General features: G+C 38.8%; 1 long non-coding RNA gene across 1 annotated transcript; it reads left to right on the forward strand.

Moving 5' to 3' along the window:
* Window positions 1-18,215: 18,215 nt before the first annotated feature.
* Window positions 18,216-18,975, forward strand: LOC309704618. Its single transcript, XR_014276317.1, has 3 exons — window positions 18,216-18,239; window positions 18,368-18,476; window positions 18,596-18,975. It is a non-coding gene; the product is annotated as an uncharacterized lncRNA (long non-coding RNA).
* Window positions 18,976-23,017: the final 4,042 nt, after the last annotated feature.

Here is a 23,017-nt window from a genome sequence, read left to right on the forward strand (position 1 = left end):
CAGATTAAAGTGTCTTTTAAAATATTTGGGGTTTTTTTTTCAAGAATTTTCTTCCCAAATCTATTACATGCCAAGTGTAAATTGTTATTTCTGCTAAAACCTTAACTTAAATGTGTATATGGTGTTTATCTGTTTCTCTCTGTGTTTTAGATGCACACATCAATCTGGAATTCAGGCTTAAAGCCAGAATTGCAGGAATGCAACACGTGTTGCAGAGGACTCTTTCACTGCCCTCTGTGCCCCACTTTCAGCCCTACTGTCAGGGCAAAGATTGAGGAGCATCTAAGTGTGCATATAAAAAATGCTTTGCCTTTAAAAGGTATGTTTGTATTAAATATACTTTATAGTTAAAAATATGCACTTTTTTAAGCACTTCTGCAGTATCTTTGTTGACTTAAAAGTTGCTGTTGATATTGTACTATTTATTTATAAGTGACTTATGTATGTATGTATGTATATATATGTATATATTGTACTATTCTTAGTTAGCGTATTGTCTGTCTTGTCTTAATGTTGGTTTAAAATGGAGCACTGTAACAAAAAATAATTTCCCCCAGGGATCAATAAAGTATTCTGATTCTGATTCTGATTCTGATTCTGTACAGTTCAGTGCATTCATCTGCAACAAAAATAGTGTTTTTATAAAATATATTTTTATTTACTTTTCACCACTTTTCTTGACATAACTTTTGTGATCCATACCATTTTGCTTTCATTATTGAGGTTGGCTTGGATGTTTTTGTTAACATGTACAATCTGATTGTTAGACAAATTGATTGCATTCTATACAACTACATTTAAATTACATCTGTTTGTTTGTTTGTTTTTTTCTCTTACAGATAAAATGATATGCCGGTGCAGGCAGCCTTGTAGGACAACAGGACACTTTCACTGCCCTGTCTGTAAGATTACAATCATACGGCGTGGGGATATGGCAAGGCATTTATTGTCTTGTCAGCATTCTTCAATGCCAAGTCAGCCACCATTATCAGGACTGCTCCCCGCTGAACTCTTCGAGGAGACCCGTCTCCCCCCCCCAAGGTTTTGTCTTCGGTATCTGAACCATTTTCTGAGTCTTTGTTAGAACATTCATAAGCTCTACCCTCTGTGTTCAATAAAACTGCAGCTGATGGAAAGTCCATGAAAATGACATGCCCTCACTGTGGCCTTACTCTTCGTAGCTCTGGCAAGCTATTTGCACACTGGAGAGAGGAAGCCAAAGCTGTGCTTGAAGGACAACACGTGCCCATTTTCAGACTGAAAAAGCGCAAGTTCCAGGAAGTCAGTCAGGTCAGTATTCACTTTAAACAGTAGTGTAATTACATGGTTAGTGACATTTGAATAACTGTTAAAAAACTGTTCTGCAACAGAGAAATAACTATGTTTTCATCCCCATTTGCCTGACACAGGAGCCAGCAGTTGTTGAAGATCTGCGTCCTGCTGTGCAGTGGGCTGTCCAAAATAAGGCACATGTAACAATGCCCAAATATCTGTCCTTAAATCAAGGGGACCAGCAGAGGGTCTTAAGAGACATGTCAGAGGAAGAAGACACTGGAGCAAGGGACTTGTTCCTCTTTGTTTTTCAGTTTGCAAAGGACATGGAGCTCTTTTTGAAAGCATGTGCTGATGATCAGGGGCTAAGGGTCAGTGCTATGTTTGACATGTAATGGACAAATGAAGGCACTGGCTGTGTTTGTTTAATATGTTGTTGTTGTTGTTGTTGTTGTTTTGTTTTTGCATAGTACAAAATTCCAATTAAACTTATTTCAAAATGTTGTTCACTTGATTCTGTGTCCATACTTATAATAAATGATTACAGTGAAACAGCATTAAATGTAAATGTAACAGCATTTTTTTAAACTTGTAATTTCAAAATAAAAAGCTTATTGTTGATATTAACAGTAAAGAATTGTAATCAATAATATTTTTATACATTTTAAACATTAACACTCTGGGCTCTATCCTGGCTATCTGTGGACACTTCACTTATTCTTTTTTTTGACTACTGCTCTGCAGTGGACCAAAACAATGACACGGGTTTGATCTTAAGGATCTAATAGTTGTGTGTGTTGTGCATGACATTGCCACACAAATATGTATTTGCAAGATAGAGTAGAATAAATTATGACGCATGAAATATTACATAGGCTGCAGTGAATTTCTGTTGATACAGCCAATTGAGCTTTGAGTTTCCCAGTCAAACTTAGCTTTGAAGCACCTGCTAAAAACACTTTTACTCTTTTACATTTCATAACAAGACACCATAGCCAAAATATTAACAAAATATATATTATTAAAAAATTCAAAGCTGCACATACAGCAACAAACACCGTTAGTAAATGTGTCCTGGAGTTTATGCAGGTGCAGAAAGTGCTGCTGCTGTAAGTCAGCCTAACAGCTTACAGATCACTTATTTTTCTGGAAAGATGGTAGGAAGGGCATCACTGCTCATTTCTACAGTCTCCCAGATCTTGGAATACAATCCCTTTGTACCATGAAACCACTTCGCAGTACTAGGAGTCCACTAAAACCTATAAAGAGAGTGATCCTGGAAGAAATGGGGCACACACTAGTGACCTCAACAATTGCAAGACGGCCTTTTCCCCGATGCTCAGATGGGGGAAAAAAGGAAGTTTCATGAAAACATTAGGACTTTATCACCGTTTTACCAGAAAAGTTAATGGTAATATATAACCTAACTGGCTATAAAGAGTAAAACATTTAGATACAATTTTGATTTTGATGAAAAGGACTGGTGCTATTTTAAAGAGTCACGTCGGTAAAAGTAGATAAATGTTTTAAGAAATATACATTTTATAGCATTTTGTGAACATACACAAAAAGTGGCCATTTTTGGCAACAAACAAGCTGAGAGAGAGTTGTATATTTTTGGCTCTCCTTGAACAAAAATAATAGTGCATAATAATCAATGTTGATGTTAATCAATTAGATGTCCCAGACACTACTATTAATAATACAGCGGTGCCTCGTTTATCGCTGGTGTTACGTTCAAAAAATAACCCGCGGTAGGTGAAATCCATAGCCAACTTTATTTTTTACAATTATTACAGATGTTAAGACTGTAAAACCCCTCACTACATGCTTTATACACTTTTCTCAGACAGGAATGAACATTTTCACACTTTTCTCTTTGTTTAAACACTCTTAGAGTTCAAACCTTTGTAGAAACACAAGTCCAGTATTATGGAATGAAACCTAAAGGTGCATTTGAGGGTGCAAAACGTTTCGTCGGCATTGTTGTGTTTGTTTGGGAGAAAACTTCCAAACGTACAGTACAGCACTTCAGAGTTACACTGCTAGCGATCGAAGATTTATGTAAATTCGACAAGCTAAACGCATTCTGTACTGTACAGCGGGAGTCCCCAACCTTTTTTGCACCACAGACCACTTTAATGTCAGACAATATTTTCAGGGAACTACCTTTAAGGTGTCGCGGATAAATACAACAAAAGAATAAAAAAAAGAAACTGTGGTATTTTGTAAATATAATAATAAACGTGACTTGAGCTGTGCGCCAACAACAATGACAGTGACATCCTCCTCTCTGCTTCTTAACGCTCTCTGGTCGCTATGGTAACGCGTAAATAGTTCTTTCAAAATAAGACACACAACTACAACCATACATTTCACACCGGAGGATCAACCCTCGCGGAACGGTACCAAAGGACTCACGGACCGGGACCGGTCCGTGGGCCTATTAGGGACCGCTCCTGTACAGGAGACACTGGACTAGATTGATTGACAATGGTCTACAGCAATCAAAAGGCACAACACGATGTACTGTAAAAATAATAATAAATCAGCGAAACAGCAAGTGTCACTTTTGGCCACGAACAATTTAGGGGATGGTGAATTTTTTTTGAACAAACCCAGCGTGTTAAAAAAAAACCCCACTTAAAACCATTTTATAGTAACAAAAACGCAATTTAGTTTTCGCTGTCAAAGTCGATTTAACCGAAGTTACGTGTTTACGGCTAGTGTGGAGGTCACGTGTTTCCGGTTACTGTGGAGGTCACGTGTTTCCGGTTACTGTGGAGCTCCACAGTGGACAGTGGCTGCAGCCAGGTGCTCTTGGTTTTAGTTTTCAGATTTATTTGTCATATGCAAGTTAGCACAGGGTCAACATTGCAATTAAATGTGTTTGAATCAGAATCAGAATCAGAATACTTTATTGATCCCTGGGGGAAATTATTTTTTGTTACAGTGCTCCATTTTAAACCAACATTAAGACAAGACAGACAATACGCTAACTAAGAATAGTACAATATATACATATATATACATACATACATACATAAGTCACTTATAAATAAATATTTGGAAAAGAAACATGTGTAGTTGTAGCAGCAAACAGTGTGTTAAGTGGATGCGTTGTACAGGGAGATGGCCACAGGCAGGAATGATTTCCTGTGTCGTTCAGTGGTGCTTTTCGGTAATCTCAGTCTCTCACTGAACGAGCTCCTGTGACTGACCAACATGTTTGACGAGCAGCAGTCACTCAGCAGCATGCACAGTAGGAGAAAATATATTAAAATAAAATAAAATAATAAAGAAAATAGAAAAATAGCAAGGAGCAAAATATTAGAGAGACATGGTAAAAGAGAAAAGATGACTGAATATATATGTATCTATAAATATAAATATATGTACATTAGTGATTAAATAAGAAAATCTTGAAAAGAAATATGACGGGAGGGCAGATGGGATATTGCACAGGAATGAGCAGCAGAAAATTAAAGTATTGCACTTGTGACAATGCTTGTGATCTTTCCTTCCTTCCATCCTTCTTTCCTTTGTGACAAAGCTTGTGATCCTTCCTTCCTTCCTTCCATCCTTCTTTCCTTTGGGACATTGCATGTGATCCTTCCTTCCATCCTTCTTTCCTTTGTGACAAAGCTTGTGATCCTTCCTTCCATCCTTCTTTCCTTTGTGACATTGCTTGTGATCCTTCCTTCCATCCTTCTTTCCTTTGTAACAATGCATGTGATCCTTCCCTCCTTCTTTCCTTTGTGACAAAGCTTGTGATCCTTCCTTCCATCCTTCTTTCCTTTGTGACAAAGCTTGTGATCCATCCTTCCATCCTTCTTTCCTTTGTGACAATGCATGTGATCCTTCCTTCCATCCTTCTTTCCTTTGTGACAAAGCTTGTGATCCTTCCTTCCATCCTTCTTTCCTTTGTGACAAAGCTTGTGATCCATCCTTCCATCCTTCTTTCCTTTGTGACAATGCATGTCATCCTGCCTTCCATCCTTCTTTCCTTTGTGACAATGCATGTGATTCTTCCTTCCATCCTTCTTTCCTTTGTGACATTGCATGTCATCCTGCCTTCCATCGTTCTTTCCTTTGTGACAATGCATGTGATCCTTCCTTCCATCCTTCTTTCCTTTGTGACAATGCTTGTGATCCTTCCTTCCATCCTTCTTTCCTTTGTGACAATGCATGTGATCCTTCCTTCCATCCTTCTTTCCTTTGTGACAATGCATGTGATTCTTCCTTCCATCCTTCTTTCCTTTGTGACATTGCATGTCATCCTGCCTTCCATCGTTCTTTCCTTTGTGACAATGGATGTGATCCTTCCTTCCATCCTTCTTTCCTTTGTGACAATGCTTGTGATCCTTCCTTCCTTCCATCCTTCTTTCCTTTGTGACAATGCATGTGATCCTTCCATCCATCCTTCTTTCCTTTGTGACAATGCTTGTGATCCTTCCTTCCATCCTTCTTTCCTTTGTGACAAAGCTTGTGATCCTTCCTTCCATCCTTCTTTCCTTTGTGACAAAGCTTGTGATCTTTCCTTCCATCCTTCTTTCCTTAGTTTAGTTTCAGTTTTCAGATTTATTTGTCATATGCAAGTTAGCACAGGGTCAACATTGCAATTAAATGTGTTTGACGAGCAGCAGTCACTCAGCAGCATGCACAGTAGGAGAAAATATATTAAAATAAAATAAAACAATAAAGAAAATAGAAAAATAGTAAGGAGCAAAATATTAGAGAGACATGGTAAAAGAGAAAAGATGACTGAATATATATGTATCTATAAATATAAATATATGTACATTAGTGATTAAATAAGAAAATCTTGAAAAGAAATATGACGGGAGGGCAGATGGGATATTGCACAGGAATGAGCAGCAGAAAATTAAAGTATTGCACTTGTGACAATGCTTGTGATCTTTCCTTCCTTCCATCCTTCTTTCCTTTGTGACAAAGCTTGTGATCCTTCCTTCCTTCCTTCCATCCTTCTTTCCTTTGGGACATTGCATGTGATCCTTCCTTCCATCCTTCTTTCCTTTGTGACAAAGCTTGTGATCCTTCCTTCCATCCTTCTTTCCTTTGTGACATTGCTTGTGATCCTTCCTTCCATCCTTCTTTCCTTTGTAACAATGCATGTGATCCTTCCCTCCTTCTTTCCTTTGTGACAAAGCTTGTGATCCTTCCTTCCATCCTTCTTTCCTTTGTGACAAAGCTTGTGATCCATCGTTCCATCCTTCTTTCCTTTGTGACAATGCATGTGATCCTTCCTTCCATCCTTCTTTCCTTTGTGACAAAGCTTGTGATCCTTCCTTCCATCCTTCTTTCCTTTGTGACAAAGCTTGTGATCCATCCTTCCATCCTTCTTTCCTTTGTGACAATGCATGTCATCCTGCCTTCCATCCTTCTTTCCTTTGTGACAATGCATGTGATTCTTCCTTCCATCCTTCTTTCCTTTGTGACATTGCATGTCATCCTGCCTTCCATCGTTCTTTCCTTTGTGACAATGCATGTGATCCTTCCTTCCATCCTTCTTTCCTTTGTGACAATGCTTGTGATCCTTCCTTCCATCCTTCTTTCCTTTGTGACAATGCATGTGATCCTTCCTTCCATCCTTCTTTCCTTTGTGACAATGCATGTGATTCTTCCTTCCATCCTTCTTTCCTTTGTGACATTGCATGTCATCCTGCCTTCCATCATTCTTTCCTTTGTGACAATGCATGTGATCCTTCCTTCCATCCTTCTTTCCTTTGTGACAATGCTTGTGATCCTTCCTTCCTTCCATCCTTCTTTCCTTTGTGACAATGCATGTGATCCTTCCATCCATCCTTCTTTCCTTTGTGACAATGCTTGTGATCCTTCCTTCCATCCTTCTTTCCTTTGTGACAAAGCTTGTGATCCTTCCTTCCATCCTTCTTTCCTTTGTGACAAAGCTTGTGATCTTTCCTTCCATCCTTCTTTCCTTAGTTTAGTTTCAGTTTTCAGATTTATTTGTCATATGCAAGTTAGCACAGGGTCAACATTGCAATTAAATGTGTTTGACGAGCAGCAGTCACTCAGCAGCATGCACAGTAGGAGAAAATATATTAAAATAAAATAAAACAATAAAGAAAATAGAAAAATAGTAAGGAGCAAAATATTAGAGAGACATGGTAAAAGAGAAAAGATGACTGAATATATATGTATCTATAAATATAAATATATGTACATTAGTGATTAAATAAGAAAATCTTGAAAAGAAATATGACGGGAGGGCAGATGGGATATTGCACAGGAATGAGCAGCAGAAAATTAAAGTATTGCACTTCTGACAAAGCTTGTGATCTTTCCTTCCTTCCATCCTTCTTTCCTTTGTGACAAAGCTTGTGATCCTTCCTTCCATCCTTCTTTCCTTTGTGACAATGCTTGTGATCCTTCCTTCCATCCTTCTTTCCTTTGTGACAAAGCTTGTGATCCTTCCTTCCATCCTTCTTTCCTTTGTGACAAAGCTTGTGATCCTTCCTTCCATCCTTCTTTCCTTTGTGACAAAGCTTGTGATCCTTCCTTCCATCCTTCTTTCCTTTGTGACAATGCATGTGATCCTTCCTTCCATCCTTCTTTCCTTTGTGACAATGCTTGTGATCCTTCCTTCCATCCTTCTTTCCTTTGTGACAATGCTTGTGATCCTTCCTTCCATCCTTCTTTCCTTTGTGACAATGCATGTGATTCTTCCTTCCATCCTTCTTTCCTTTGTGACATTGCATGTCATCCTGCCTTCCATCGTTCTTTCCTTTGTGACAATGCATGTGATCCTTCCTTCCATCCTTCTTTCCTTTGTGACTATGCTTGTGATCCTTCCTTCCATCCTTCTTTCCTTTGTGACAATGCATGTGATCCTTCCTTCCATCCTTCTTTCCTTTGTGACAATGCATGTGATTCTTCCTTCCATCCTTCTTTCCTTTGTGACATTGCATGTCATCCTGCCTTCCATCGTTCTTTCCTTTGTGACAATGCATGTGATCCTTCCTTCCATCCTTCTTTCCTTTGTGACAATGCTTGTGATCCTTCCTTCCATCCTTCTTTCCTTTGTGACAATGCTTGTGATCCTTCCTTCCATCCTTCTTTCCTTTGTGACAATGCTTGTGATCCTTCCTTCCATCCTTCTTTCCTTTGTGACAATGCATGTGATCCTTCCTTCCATCCTTCTTTCCTTTGTGACAATGCATGTGATTCTTCCTTCCATCCTTCTTTCCTTTGTGACATTGCATGTCATCCTGCCTTCCATCCTTCTTTCCTTTGTGACAATGCATGTGATCCTTCCTTCCATCCTTCTTTCCTTTGTGACAATGCATGTGATCCTTCCTTCCATCCTTCTTTCCTTTGTGACAATGCTTGTGATCCTTCCTTCCATCCTTCTTTCCTTTGTGACAATGCATGTGATTCTTCCTTCCATCCTTCTTTCCTTTGTGACATTGCATGTCATCCTGCCTTCCATCGTTCTTTCCTTTGTGACAATGCATGTGATCCTTCCTTCCATCCTTCTTTCCTTTGTGACAATGCTTGTGATCCTTCCTTCCATCCTTCTTTCCTTTGTGACAATGCTTGTGATCCTTCCTTCCATCCTTCTTTCCTTTGTGACAATGCTTGTGATCCTTCCTTCCATCCTTCTTTCCTTTGTGACAATGCTTGTGATCCTTCCTTCCATCCTTCTTTCCTTTGTGACATTGCATGTCATCCTGCCTTCCATCGTTCTTTCCTTTGTGACAATGCATGTGATCCTTCCTTCCATCCTTCTTTCCTTTGTGACAATGCTTGTGATCCTTCCTTCCATCCTTCTTTCCTTTGTGACAAAGCTTGTGATCTTTCCTCCCATCCTTCTTTCCTTTGTGACAAAGCTTGTGATCCTTCCTTCCATCGTTCTTTCCTTTGTGACAAAGCTTGTGATCTTTCCTTCCATCCTTCTTTCCTTAGTTTAGTTTCAGTTTTCAGATTTATTTGTCATATGCAAGTTAGCACAGGGTCAACATTGCAATTAAATGTGTTTGACGAGCAGCAGTCACTCAGCAGCATGCACAGTAGGAGAAAATATATTAAAATAAAATAAAACAATAAAGAAAATAGAAAAATAGTAAGGAGCAAAATATTAGAGAGACATGGTAAAAGAGAAAAGATGACTGAATATATATGTATCTATAAATATAAATATATGTACATTAGTGATTAAATAAGAAAATCTTGAAAAGAAATATGACGGGAGGGCAGATGGGATATTGCACAGGAATGAGCAGCAGAAAATTAAAGTATTGCACTTGTGACAAAGCTTGTGATCTTTCCTTCCTTCCATCCTTCTTTCCTTTGTGACAAAGCTTGTGATCCTTCCTTCCTTCCTTCCATCCTTCTTTCCTTTGTGACAAAGCTTGTGATCCTTCCTTCCTTCCTTCCGTCCTTCTTTCCTTTGTGACATTGCATGTGATCCTTCCTTCCATCCTTCTTTCCTTTGTGACAAAGCTTGTGATCCTTCCTTCCATCCTTCTTTCCTTTGTGACAAAGCTTGTGATCCATCCTTCCATCCTTCTTTCCTTTGTGACAATGCATGTGATCCTTCCTTCCATCCTTCTTTCCGTTGTGACAATGCATGTGATTCTTCCTTCCATCCTTCTTTCCTTTGTGACATTGCTTGTGATCCTTCCTTCCATCCTTCTTTCCTTTGTGACAATGCATGTGATCCTTCCTTCCATCCTTCTTTCCTTTGTGACAATGCATGTGATTCTTCCTTCCATCCTTCTTTCCTTTGTGACATTGCATGTCATCCTGCCTTCCATCGTTCTTTCCTTTGTGACAATGCATGTGATCCTTCCTTCCATCCTTCTTTCCTTTGTGACAATGCTTGTGATCCTTCCTTCCATCCTTCTTTCCTTTGTGACAATGCATGTGATTCTTCCTTCCATCCTTCTTTCCTTTGTGACATTGCATGTCATCCTGCCTTCCATCCTTCTTTCCTTTGTGACAATGCATGTGATTCTTCCTTCCATCCTTCTTTCCTTTGTGACAATGCATGTCATCCTGCCTTCCATCGTTCTTTCCTTTGTGACAATGCATGTGATCCTTCCTTCCATCCTTCTTTCCTTTGTGACAATGCTTGTGATCCTTCCTTCCATCCTTCTTTCCTTTGTGACAATGCTTGTGATCCTTCCTTCCTTCCATCCTTCTTTCCTTTGTGACAATGCATGTGATCCTTCCATCCATCCTTCTTTCCTTTGTGACAAAGCTTGTGATCTTTCCTCCCATCCTTCTTTCCTTTGTGACAAAGCTTGTGATCCTTCCTTCCATCCTTCTTTCCTTTGTGACAAAGCTTGTGATCTTTCCTTCCATCCTTCTTTCCTTAGTTTAGTTTCAGTTTTCAGATTTATTTGTCATATGCAAGTTAGCACAGGGTCAACATTGCAATTAAATGTGTTTGACGAGCAGCAGTCACTCAGCAGCATGCACAGTAGGAGAAAATATATTAAAATAAAATAAAACAATAAAGAAAATAGAAAAATAGTAAGGAGCAAAATATTAGAGAGACATGGTAAAAGAGAAAAGATGACTGAATATATATGTATCTATAAATATAAATATATGTACATTAGTGATTAAATAAAAAAATCTTGAAAAGAAATATGACGGGAGGGCAGATGGGATATTGCACAGGAATGAGCAGCAGAAAATTAAAGTATTGCACTTGTGACAAAGCTTGTGATCTTTCCTTCCTTCCATCCTTCTTTCCTTTGTGACAAAGCTTGTGATCCTTCCTTCCTTCCTTCCATCCTTCTTTCCTTTGTGACATTGCATGTGATCCTTCCTTCCATCCTTCTTTCCTTTGTGACAAAGCTTGTGATCCTTCCTTCCATCCTTCTTTCCTTTGTGACATTGCTTGTGATCCTTCCTTCCATCCTTCTTTCCTTTGTGACAATGCATGTGATCCTTCCTTCCATCCTTCTTTCCTTTGTGACAATGCATGTGATTCTTCCTTCCATCCTTCTTTCCTTTGTGACAATGCATGTGATCCTTCCTTCCATCCTTCTTTCCTTTGTGACAATGCATGTGATCCTTCCTTCCATCCTTCTTTCCTTTGTGACAATGCTTGTGATCCTTCCTTCCATCCTTCTTTCCTTTGTGACAATGCATGTGATTCTTCCTTCCATCCTTCTTTCCTTTGTGACATTGCATGTCATCCTGCCTTCCATCGTTCTTTCCTTTGTGACAATGCATGTGATCCTTCCTTCCATCCTTCTTTCCTTTGTGACAATGCATGTGATTCTTCCTTCCATCCTTCTTTCCTTTGTGACATTGCATGTCATCCTGCCTTCCATCCTTCTTTCCTTTGTGACAATGCATGTGATCCTTCCTTCCATCCTTCTTTCCTTTGTGACAATGCTTGTGATCCGTCCTTCCATCCTTCTTTCCTTTGTGACAATGCTTGTGATCCTTCCTTCCATCCTTCTTTCCTTTGTGACAATGCATGTGATCCTTCCTTCCATCCTTCTTTCCTTTGTGACAATGCATGTGATTCTTCCTTCCATCCTTCTTTCCTTTGTGACACTGCATGTCATCCTGCCTTCCATCGTTCTTTCCTTTGTGACAATGCATGTGATCCTTCCTTCCATCCTTCTTTCCTTTGTGACAATGCTTGTGATCCTTCCTTCCATCCTTCTTTCCTTTGTGACAATGCTTGTGATCCTTCCTTCCATCCTTCTTTCCTTTGTGACAATGCATGTGATTCTTCCTTCCATCCTTCTTTCCTTTGTGACATTGCATGTCATCCTGCCTTCCATCGTTCTTTCCTTTGTGACAATGCATGTGATCCTTCCTTCCATCCTTCTTTCCTTTGTGACAATGCATGTGATTCTTCCTTCCATCCTTCTTTCCTTTGTGACATTGCATGTCATCCTGCCTTCCATCGTTCTTTCCTTTGTGACAATGCATGTGATCCTTCCTTCCATCCTTCTTTCCTTTGTGACAATGCATGTGATTCTTCCTTCCATCCTTTTTTCCTTTGTGACATTGCATGTCATCCTGCCTTCCATCGTTCTTTCCTTTGTGACAATGCATGTGATCCTTCCTTCCATCCTTCTTTCCTTTGTGACAATGCTTGTGATCCTTCCTTCCATCCTTCTTTCCTTTGTGACAATGCTTGTGATCCTTCCTTCCATCCTTCTTTCCTTTGTGACAATGCTTGTGATCCTTCCTTCCATCCTTCTTTCCTTTGTGACAATGCTTGTGATCCTTCCTTCCATCCTTCTTTCCTTTGTGACAATGCTTGTGATCCTTCCTTCCATCCTTCTTTCCTTTGTGACATTGCATGTCATCCTGCCTTCCATCGTTCTTTCCTTTGTGACAATGCATGTGATCCTTCCTTCCATCCTTCTTTCCTTTGTGACAATGCTTGTGATCCTTCCTTCCATCCTTCTTTCCTTTGTGACAAAGCTTGTGATCTTTCCTCCCATCCTTCTTTCCTTTGTGACAAAGCTTGTGATCCTTCCTTCCATCCTTCTTTCCTTTGTGACAAAGCTTGTGATCTTTCCTTCCATCCTTCTTTCCTTAGTTTAGTTTCAGTTTTCAGATTTATTTGTCATATGCAAGTTAGCACAGGGTCAACATTGCAATTAAATGTGTTTGACGAGCAGCAGTCACTCAGCAGCATGCACAGTAGGAGAAAATATATTAAAATGAAATAAAACAATAAAGAAAATAGAAAAATATTAAGGAGCAAAATATTAGAGAGACATGGTAAAAGAGAAAAGATGACTGAATATATATGTATCTATAAATATAAATATATGTACATTAGTGATTAAATAAGAAAATCTTGAAAAGAAATATGACGGGAGGGCAGATGGGATATTGCACAGGAATGAGCAGCAGAAAATTAAAGTATTGCACTTCTGACAAAGCTTGTGATCTTTCCTTCCTTCCATCCTTCTTTCCTTTGTGACAAAGCTTGTGATCCTTCCTTCCTTCCTTCCATCCTTCTTTCCTTTGTGACAAAGCTTGTGATCCTTCCTTCCTTCCTTCCGTCCTTCTTTCCTTTGTGACATTGCATGTGATCCTTCCTTCCATCCTTCTTTCCTTTGTGACAAAGCTTGTGATCCTTCCTTCCATCCTTCTTTCCTTTGTGACAAAGCTTGTGATCCATCCTTCCATCCTTCTTTCCTTTGTGACAATGCATGTGATCCTTCCTTCCATCCTTCTTTCCTTTGTGACAATGCATGTGATTCTTCCTTCCATCCTTCTTTCCTTTGTGACAATGCATGTGATCCTTCCTTCCATCCTTCTTTCCTTTGTGACAAAGCTTGTGATCCATCCTTCCATCCTTCTTTCCTTTGTGACAATGCATGTGATCCTTCCTTCCATCCTTCTTTCCTTTGTGACAATGCATGTGATCCTTCCTTCCATCCTTCTTTCCTTTGTGACAATGCATGTGATTCTTCCTTCCATCCTTCTTTCCTTTGTGACATTGCATGTCATCCTGCCTTCCATCGTTCTTTCCTTTGTGACAATGCATGTGATCCTTCCTTCCATCCTTCTTTCCTTTGTGACAATGCTTGTGATCCTTCCTTCCTTCCATCCTTCTTTCCTTTGTGACAATGCATGTGATCCTTCCATCCATCCTTCTTTCCTTTGTGACAAAGCTTGTGATCTTTCCTCCCATCCTTCTTTCCTTTGTGACAAAGCTTGTGATCCTTCCTTCCATCCTTCTTTCCTTTGTGACAAAGCTTGTGATCTTTCCTTCCATCCTTCTTTCCTTATTTTAGTTTCAGTTTTCAGATTTATTTGTCATATGCAAGTTAGCACAGGGTCAACATTGCAATTAAATGTGTTTGACGAGCAGCAGTCACTCAGCAGCATGCACAGTAGGAGAAAATATATTAAAATAAAATAAAACAATAAAGAAAATAGAAAAATAGTAAGGAGCAAAATATTAGAGAGACATGGTAAAAGAGAAAAGATGACTGAATATATATGTATCTATAAATATAAATATATGTACATTAGTGATTAAATAAAAAAATCTTGAAAAGAAATATGACGGGAGGGCAGATGGGATATTGCACAGGAATGAGCAGCAGAAAATTAAAGTATTGCACTTGTGACAAAGCTTGTGATCTTTCCTTCCTTCCATCCTTCTTTCCTTTGTGACATTGCATGTCATCCTGCCTTCCATCGTTCTTTCCTTTGTGACAATGCATGTGATCCTTCCTTCCATCCTTCTTTCCTTTGTGACAATGGTTGTGATCCTTCCTTCCATCCTTCTTTCCTTTGTGACAATGCTTGTGATCCTTCCTTCCATCCTTCTTTCCTTTGTGACAATGCATGTGATTCTTCCTTCCATCCTTCTTTCCTTTGTGACATTGCATGTCATCCTACCTTCCATCCTTCTTTCCTTTGTGACAATGCATGTGATCCTTCCTTCCATCCTTCTTTCCTTTGTGACAATGCATATGATTCTTCCTTCCATCGTTCTTTCCTTTGTGACAATGCATGTGATCCTTCCTTCCATCCTTCTTTCCTTTGTGACAATGCATGTGATTCTTCCTTCCATCCTTCTTTCCTTTGTGACAATGCTTGTGATCCTTCCTTCCTTCCATCCTTCTTTCCTTTGTGACAATGCATGTGATCCTTCCTTCCATCCTTCTTTCCTTTGTGACAAAGCTTGTGATCTTTCCTTCCATCCTTCTTTCCTTAGTTTAGTTTCAGTTTTCAGATTTATTTGTCATATGCAAGTTAGCACAGGGTCAACATTGCAATTAAATGTGTTTGACGAGCAGCAGTCACTCAGCAGCATGCACAGTAGGAGAAAATATATTAAAATAAAATAAAATAATAAAGAAAATAGAAAAATAGTAAGGAGCAAAATATTAGAGAGACATGGTAAAAGAGAAAAGATGACTGAATATATATGTATCTATAAATATAAATATATGTACATTAGTGATTAAATAAGAAAATCTTGAAAAGAAATATGACGGGAGGGCAGATGGGATATTGCACAGGAATGAGCAGCAGAAAATTAAAGTATTGCACTTGTGACAAAGCTTGTGATCTTTCCTTCCTTCCATCCTTCTTTCCTTTGTGACAATGCATGTCATCCTTCCTTCCATCCTTCTTTCCTTTGTGACAATGCATGTCATCCTTCCTTCCATCCTTCTTTCCTTTGTGACAAAGCTTGTGATCCTTCCTTCGATCTTTTTTTCCTTTGTGACAAAGCTTGTGATCCTTCCTTCCATCCTTCTTTCCTTTGTGACAATGCATGTCATCCTTCCTTCCATCCTTCTTTCCTTTGTGACAATGCTTGTGATCCTTCCTTCCATCCTTCTTTCCTTTGTGACAAAGCTTGTGATCCTTCCTTCCATTCTTCTTTCCTTTGTGACAAAGCTTGTGATCCTTCCTTCCATCCTTCTTTCCTTTGTGACAATGCATGTGATCCTTCCTTCCATCCTTCTTTCCTTTGTGACAAAGTTTGTGATCCTTCCTTCCATCCTTCTTTCCTTTGTGACAATGCTTGTGATCCTTCCTTCCATCCTTCTTTCCTTTGTGACAAAGTTTGTGATCCTTCCTTCCATCCTTCTTTCCTTTGTGACAATGCTTGTGATCCTTCCTTCCATCCTTCTTTCCTTGGTGACAATGCATGTGATCCTTCCTTCCATCCTTCTTTCCTTTGTGACAATGCATGTCATCCTTCCTTCCATCCTTCTTTCCTTTGTGACAATGCATGTCATCCTTCCTTCCATCCTTCTTTCCTTTGTGACAATGCATGTCATCCTTCCTTCCATCCTTCTTTCCTTTGTGACAATGCATGTCATCCTTCCTTCCATCCTTCTTTCCTTTGTGACAATGCATGTCATCCTTCCTTCCATCCTTCTTTCCTTTGTGACAAAGTTTGTGATCCTTCCTTCCATCCTTCTTTCCTTTGTGACAATGCTTGTGATCCTTCCTTCCATCCTTCTTTCCTTTGTGACAATGCATGTCATCCTTCCTTCCATCCTTCTTTCCTTTGTGACAATGCATGTCATCCTTCCTTCCATCCTTCTTTCCTTTGTGACAAAGTTTGTGATCCTTCCTTCCATCCTTCTTTCCTTTGTGACAATGCTTGTGATCCTTCCTTCCATCCTTCTTTCCTTGGTGACAATGCATGTGATCCTTCCTTCCATCCTTCTTTCCTTTGTTTAGTTTTAGTGAGAAGGGTCTGGCTGCAGCCACTGTGGAGCTCCACAGTAGCCGGAAGCACCTGACCTCCACAGTAGCCGGAAGCACGTGACCTCCACAGTAGCCGTAAACACGCATGGATACCGTGGAAGTCTTGCAAGTTGATCGCAAAGGTTAGTTAAGTCTTTCTTATATAAATTTGCCGTTAGTGATTTCATAATTCTAGGAATCGTCTAGTTTTCTTACAATGATCATGTTGCCACTTTTTTTGCGTTACAACAACATTCCTCCTTATTTTAATGTTTTTTCATCGTGCTCCATGGCAGAGAAACACACAGATATGCTTTTTCCTGGGCCTGGTTTTAGTAAGAGAGCTGGATTAACGGCTTCTGTGGGCGAGAAGAAGCAAAAACCACATTTTGCATTAGAGTATGATTTATTGTTGGCGTCAGAGATGCAAAATAACGAATACTTCAATACTGTACTTAAGTAGAATTTTCTGGTATCTTTACTTTACTGCTGTACTTTTTTGTGCCTACTGTATACTTCTTTATACTTCTACTTCTCACATTTTAGCACGCGTATCTGTACTTTGTAATCCGTACATTTGTAAATCAGCACGCGTGCTTTGGACGCAAGATTACTTCAAAATTTTGTACATAAATTATATTTTAGACCCTGTACTTCTTACTTCGACTTGACTAAAAAGTCGAGCCAGTGCTTTCTAAACAGAGGTATCTAAACTGTAGTAAGGAACGTGTGTACTTGTGACACCTTTGGTTAGCGTCAACACTGCAAATTTCGTCACAAACAGATTTATATATTTATCAATACTTCTATTCGTCATTCTTTTCTGTACAGCTTTTTTATTGCCCAGAATTTAGTTAGCCTCTGTTCAATTGACTGTTATATGTCAATAGAAACATATCTCACAGATTAAAGTGTCTTTTAAAATATTTGGGGTTTTTTTTTCAAGAATTTTCTTCCCAAATCTATTACATGCCAAGTGTAAATTGTTATTTCTGCTAAAACCTTAACTTAAATGTGTATATGGTGTTTATCTGTTTCTCTCTGTGTTTTAGATGCACACATCAATCTGGAATTCAGGCTTAAAGCCAGAATTGCAGGAATGCAACACGTGTTGCAGAGGACTCTTTCACTGCCCTCTGTGCCCCACTTTCAGCCCTACTGTCAGGGCAAAGATTGAGGAGCATCTAAGTGTGCATATAAAAAATGCTTTGCCTTTAAAAGGTATGTTTGTATTAAATATACTTTATAGTTATAAATATGCACTTTTTTAAGCACTTCTGCAGTATCTTTGTTGACTTAAAAGTTGCTGTTGATATTGTACAGTTCAGTGCATTCATCTGCAACAAAAATAGTGTTTTTATAAAATATATTTTTATTTACTTTTCACCACTTTTCTTGACATAACTTTTGTGATCCATACCATTTTGCTTTCATTATTGAGGTTGGCTTGGATGTTTTTGTTAACATGTACAATCTGATTGTTAGACAAATTGATTGCATTCTATACAACTACATTTAAATTACATCTGTTTGTTTGTTTGTTTTTTTCTCTTACAGATAAAATGATATGCCGGTGCAGGCAGCCTTGTAGGACAACAGGACACTTTCACTGCCCTGTCTGTAAGATTACAATCATACGGCGTGGGGATATGGCAAGGCATTTATTGTCTTGTCAGCATTCTTCAATGCCAAGTCAGCCACCATTATCAGGACTGCTCCCCGCTGAACTCTTCGAGGAGACCCGTCTCCCCCCCCCCAAGGTTTTGTCTTCGGTATCTGAACCATTTTCTGAGTCTTTGTTAGAACATTCATAAGCTCTACCCTCTGTGTTCAATAAAACTGTAGCTGATGGAAAGTCCATGAAAATGACATGCCCTCACTGTGGCCTTACTCTTCGTAGCTCTGGCAAGCTATTTGCACACTGGAGAGAGGAAGCCAAAGCTGTGCTTGAAGGACAACACGTGCCCATTTTCAGACTGAAAAAGCGCAAGTTCCAGGAAGTCAGTCAGGTCAGTATTCACTTTAAACAGTAGTGTAATTACATGGTTAGTGACATTTGAATAACTGTTAAAAAACTGTTCTGCAACAGAGAAATAACTATGTTTTCATCCCCATTTGCCTGACACAGGAGCCAGCAGTTGTTGAAGATCTGCGTCCTGCTGTGCAGTGGGCTGTCCAAAATAAGGCACATGTAACAATGCCCAAATATCTGTCCTTAAATCAAGGGGACCAGCAGAGGGTCTTAAGAGACATGTCAGAGGAAGAAGACACTGGAGCAAGGGACTTGTTCCTCTTTGTTTTTCAGTTTGCAAAGGACATGGAGCTCTTTTTGAAAGCATGTGCTGATGATCAGGGGCTAAGGGTCAGTGCTATGTTTGACATGTAATGGACAAATGAAGGCACTGGCTGTGTTTGTTTAATATGTTGTTGTTGTTGTTGTTGTTTTGTTTTTGCATAGTACAAAATTCCAATTAAACTTATTTCAAAATGTTGTTCACTTGATTCTGTGTCCATACTTATAATAAATGATTACAGTGAAACAGCATTAAATGTAAATGTAACAGCATTTTTTTAAACTTGTAATTTAAAAAATAAAAAGCTTATTGTTGATATTAACAGTAAAGAATTGTAATCAATAATATTTTTATACATTTTAAACATTAACACTCTGGGCTCTATCCTGGCTATCTGTGGACACTTCACTTATTCTTTTTTTTGACTACTGCACTGCAGTGGACCAAAACAATGACACGGGTTTGATCTTAAGGATCTAATAGTTATGTGTGTTGTGCATGACATTGCCACACAAATATGTATTTGCAAGATAGAGTAGAATAAATTATGACGCATGAAATATTACATAGGCTGCAGTGAATTTCTGTTGATACAGCCAATTGAGCTTTGAGTTTCCCAGTCAAACTTAGCTTTGAAGCACCTGCTAAAAACACTTTTACTCTTTTACATTTCATAACAAGACACCATAGCCAAAATATTAACAAAATATATATTATTAAAAAATTCAAAGCTGCACATACAGCAACAAACACCGTTAGTAAATGTGTCCTGGAGTTTATGCAGGTGCAGAAAGTGCTGCTGCTGTAAGTCAGCCTAACAGCTTACAGATCACTTATTTTTCTGGAAAGATGGTAGGAAGGGCATCACTGCTCATTTCTACAGTCTCCCAGATCTTGGAATACAATCCCTTTGTACCATGAAACCACTTCGCAGTACTAGGAGTCCACTAAAACCTATAAAGAGAGTGATCCTGGAAGAAATGGGGCACACACTAGTGACCTCAACAATTGCAAGACGGCCTTTTCCCCGATGCTCAGATGGGGAAAAAAAGGAAGTTTCATGAAAACATTAGGACTTTATCACCGTTTTACCAGAAAAGTTAATGGTAATATATAACCTAACTGGCTATAAAGAGTAAAACATTTAGATACAATTTTGATTTTGATGAAAAGGACTGGTGCTATTTTAAAGAGTCACGTCGGTAAAAGTAGATAAATGTTTTAAGAAATATACATTTTATAGCATTTTGTGAACATACACAAAAAGTGGCCATTTTTGGCAACAAACAAGCTGAGAGAGAGTTGTATATTTTTGGCTCTCCTTGAACAAAAATAATAGTGCATAATAATCAATGTTGATGTTAATCAATTATATGTCCCAGACACTACTATTAATAATACAGCGGTGCCTCGTTTATCGCTGGTGTTACGTTCAAAAAATAACCCGCGGTAGGTGAAATCCATAGCCAACTTTATTTTTTACAATTATTACAGATGTTAAGACTGTAAAACCCCTCACTACATGCTTTATACACTTTTCTCAGACAGGAATGAACATTTTCACACTTTTCTCTTTGTTTAAACACTCTTAGAGTTCAAACCTTTGTAGAAACACAAGTCCAGTATTATGGAATGAAACCTAAAGGTGCATTTGAGGGTGCAAAACGTTTCGTCGGCATTGTTGTGTTTGTTTGGGAGAAAACTTCCAAACGTACAGTACAGCACTTCAGAGTTACACTGCTAGCGATCGAAGATTTATGTAAATTCGACAAGCTAAACGCATTCTGTACTGTACAGCGGGAGTCCCCAACCTTTTTTGCACCACAGACCACTTTAATGTCAGACAATATTTTCAGGGAACTACCTTTAAGGTGTCGCGGATAAATACAACAAAAGAATAAAAAAAAGAAACTGTGGTATTTTGTAAATATAATAATAAACGTGACTTGAGCTGTGCGCCAACAACAATGACAGTGACATCCTCCTCTCTGCTTCTTAACGCTCTCTGGTCGCTATGGTAACGCGTAAATAGTTCTTTCAAAATAAGACACACAACTACAACCATACATTTCACACCGGAGGATCAACCCTCGCGGAACGGTACCAAAGGACTCACGGACCGGGACCGGTCTGTGGGCCTATTAGGGACCGCTCCTGTACAGGAGACACTGGACTAGATTGATTGACAATGGTCTACAGCAATCAGAACGCACAACACGATGTACTGTAAAAATAATAATAAATCAGCGAAACAGCAAGTGTCACTTTTGGCCACGAACAATTTAGGGGATGGTGAATTTTTTTTGAACAAACCCAGAGTGTTAAAAAAAAAAACCCACTTAAAACCATTTTATAGTAACAAAAACGCAATTTAGTTTTCGCTGTCAAAGTCGATTTAACCGAAGTTACGTGTTTACGGCTAGTGTGGAGGTCACGTGTTTCCGGTTACTGTGGAGGTCACGTGTTTCCGGTTACTGTGGAGCTCCACAGTGGACAGTGGCTGCAGCCAGGTGCTCTTGGTTTTAGTTTTCAGATTTATTTGTCATATGCAAGTTAGCACAGGGTCAACATTGCAATTAAATGTGTTTGAATCAGAATCAGAATCAGAATCAGAATACTTTATTGATCCCTGGGGGAAATTATTTTTTGTTACAGTGCTCCATTTTAAACCAACATTAAGACAAGACAGACAATACGCTAACTAAGAATAGTACAATATATACATATATATACATACATACATACATAAGTCACTTATAAATAAATATTTGGAAAAGAAACATGTGTAGTTGTAGCAGCAAACAGTGTGTTAAGTGGATGCGTTGTACAGGGAGATGGCCACAGGCAGGAATGATTTCCTGTGTCGTTCAGTGGTGCTTTTCGGTAATCTCAGTCTCTCACTGAACGAGCTCCTGTGACTGACCAACATGTTTGACGAGCAGCAGTCACTCAGCAGCATGCACAGTAGGAGAAAATATATTAAAATAAAATAAAATAATAAAGAAAATAGAAAAATAGCAAGGAGCAAAATATTAGAGAGACATGGTAAAAGAGAAAAGATGACTGAATATATATGTATCTATAAATATAAATATATGTACATTAGTGATTAAATAAGAAAATCTTGAAAAGAAATATGACGGGAGGGCAGATGGGATATTGCACAGGAATGAGCAGCAGAAAATTAAAGTATTGCACTTGTGACAATGCTTGTGATCTTTCCTTCCTTCCATCCTTCTTTCCTTTGTGACAATGCTTGTGATCCTTCCTTCCATCCTTCTTTCCTTTGTAACAATGCATGTGATCCTTCCCTCCTTCTTTCCTTTGTGACAAAGCTTGTGATCCTTCCTTCCATCCTTCTTTCCTTTGTGACAATGCTTGTGATCCTTCCTTCCATCCTTCTTTCCTTTGTAACAATGCATGTGATCCTTCCTTCCATCCTTCTTTCCTTTGTGACAATGCATGTGATCCTTCCTTCCATCCTTCTTTCCTTTGTGACAAAGCTTGTGATCCTTCCTTCCATCCTTCTTTCCTTTGTGACAATGCTTGTGATCTTTCCTTCCATCCTTCTTTCCTTTGTGACAATGCATGTGATCCTTCCTTCCATCCTTCTTTCCTTTGTGACAATGCATGTGATCCTTCCTTCCATCCTTCTTTCCTTTGTGACAAAGCTTGTGATCCTTCCTTCCATCCTTCTTTCCTTTGTGACAATGCTTGTGATCTTTCCTTCCATCCTTCTTTCCTTTGTTTAGTTTTAGTTTTCAGATTTATTTGTCATATGCAAGTTAGCACAGGGTCAACATTGCAATTAAATGTGTTTGACGAGCAGCAGTCACTCAGCAGCATGCACAGTAGGAGAAAATATATTAAAATAAAATAAAATAATAAAGAAATTAGAAAAATAGCAAGGAGCAAAATATTAGAGAGACATGGTAAAAGAGAAAAGATGACTGAATATATATGTATCTATAAATATAAATATATGTACATTAGTGATTAAATAAGAAAATCTTGAAAAGAAATATGACGGGAGGGCAGATGGGATATTGCACAGGAATGAGCAGCAGAAAATTAAAGTATTGCACTTGTGACAAAGCTTGTGATCTTTCCTTCCTTCCATCCTTCTTTCCTTTGTGACAAAGCTTGTGATCCTTCCTTCCATCCTTCTTTCCTTTGTGACAAAGCTTGTGATCTTTCCTTCCTTCCATCCTTCTTTCCTTTGTGACAAAGCTTGTGATCCATCCTTCCTTCCTTCC

This window comes from Aulonocara stuartgranti, assembly GCF_965226115.1.
Source record: "Aulonocara stuartgranti genome assembly, chromosome: 4".
Classification (NCBI taxonomy): Eukaryota; Metazoa; Chordata; class Actinopteri; order Cichliformes; family Cichlidae; genus Aulonocara; species Aulonocara stuartgranti.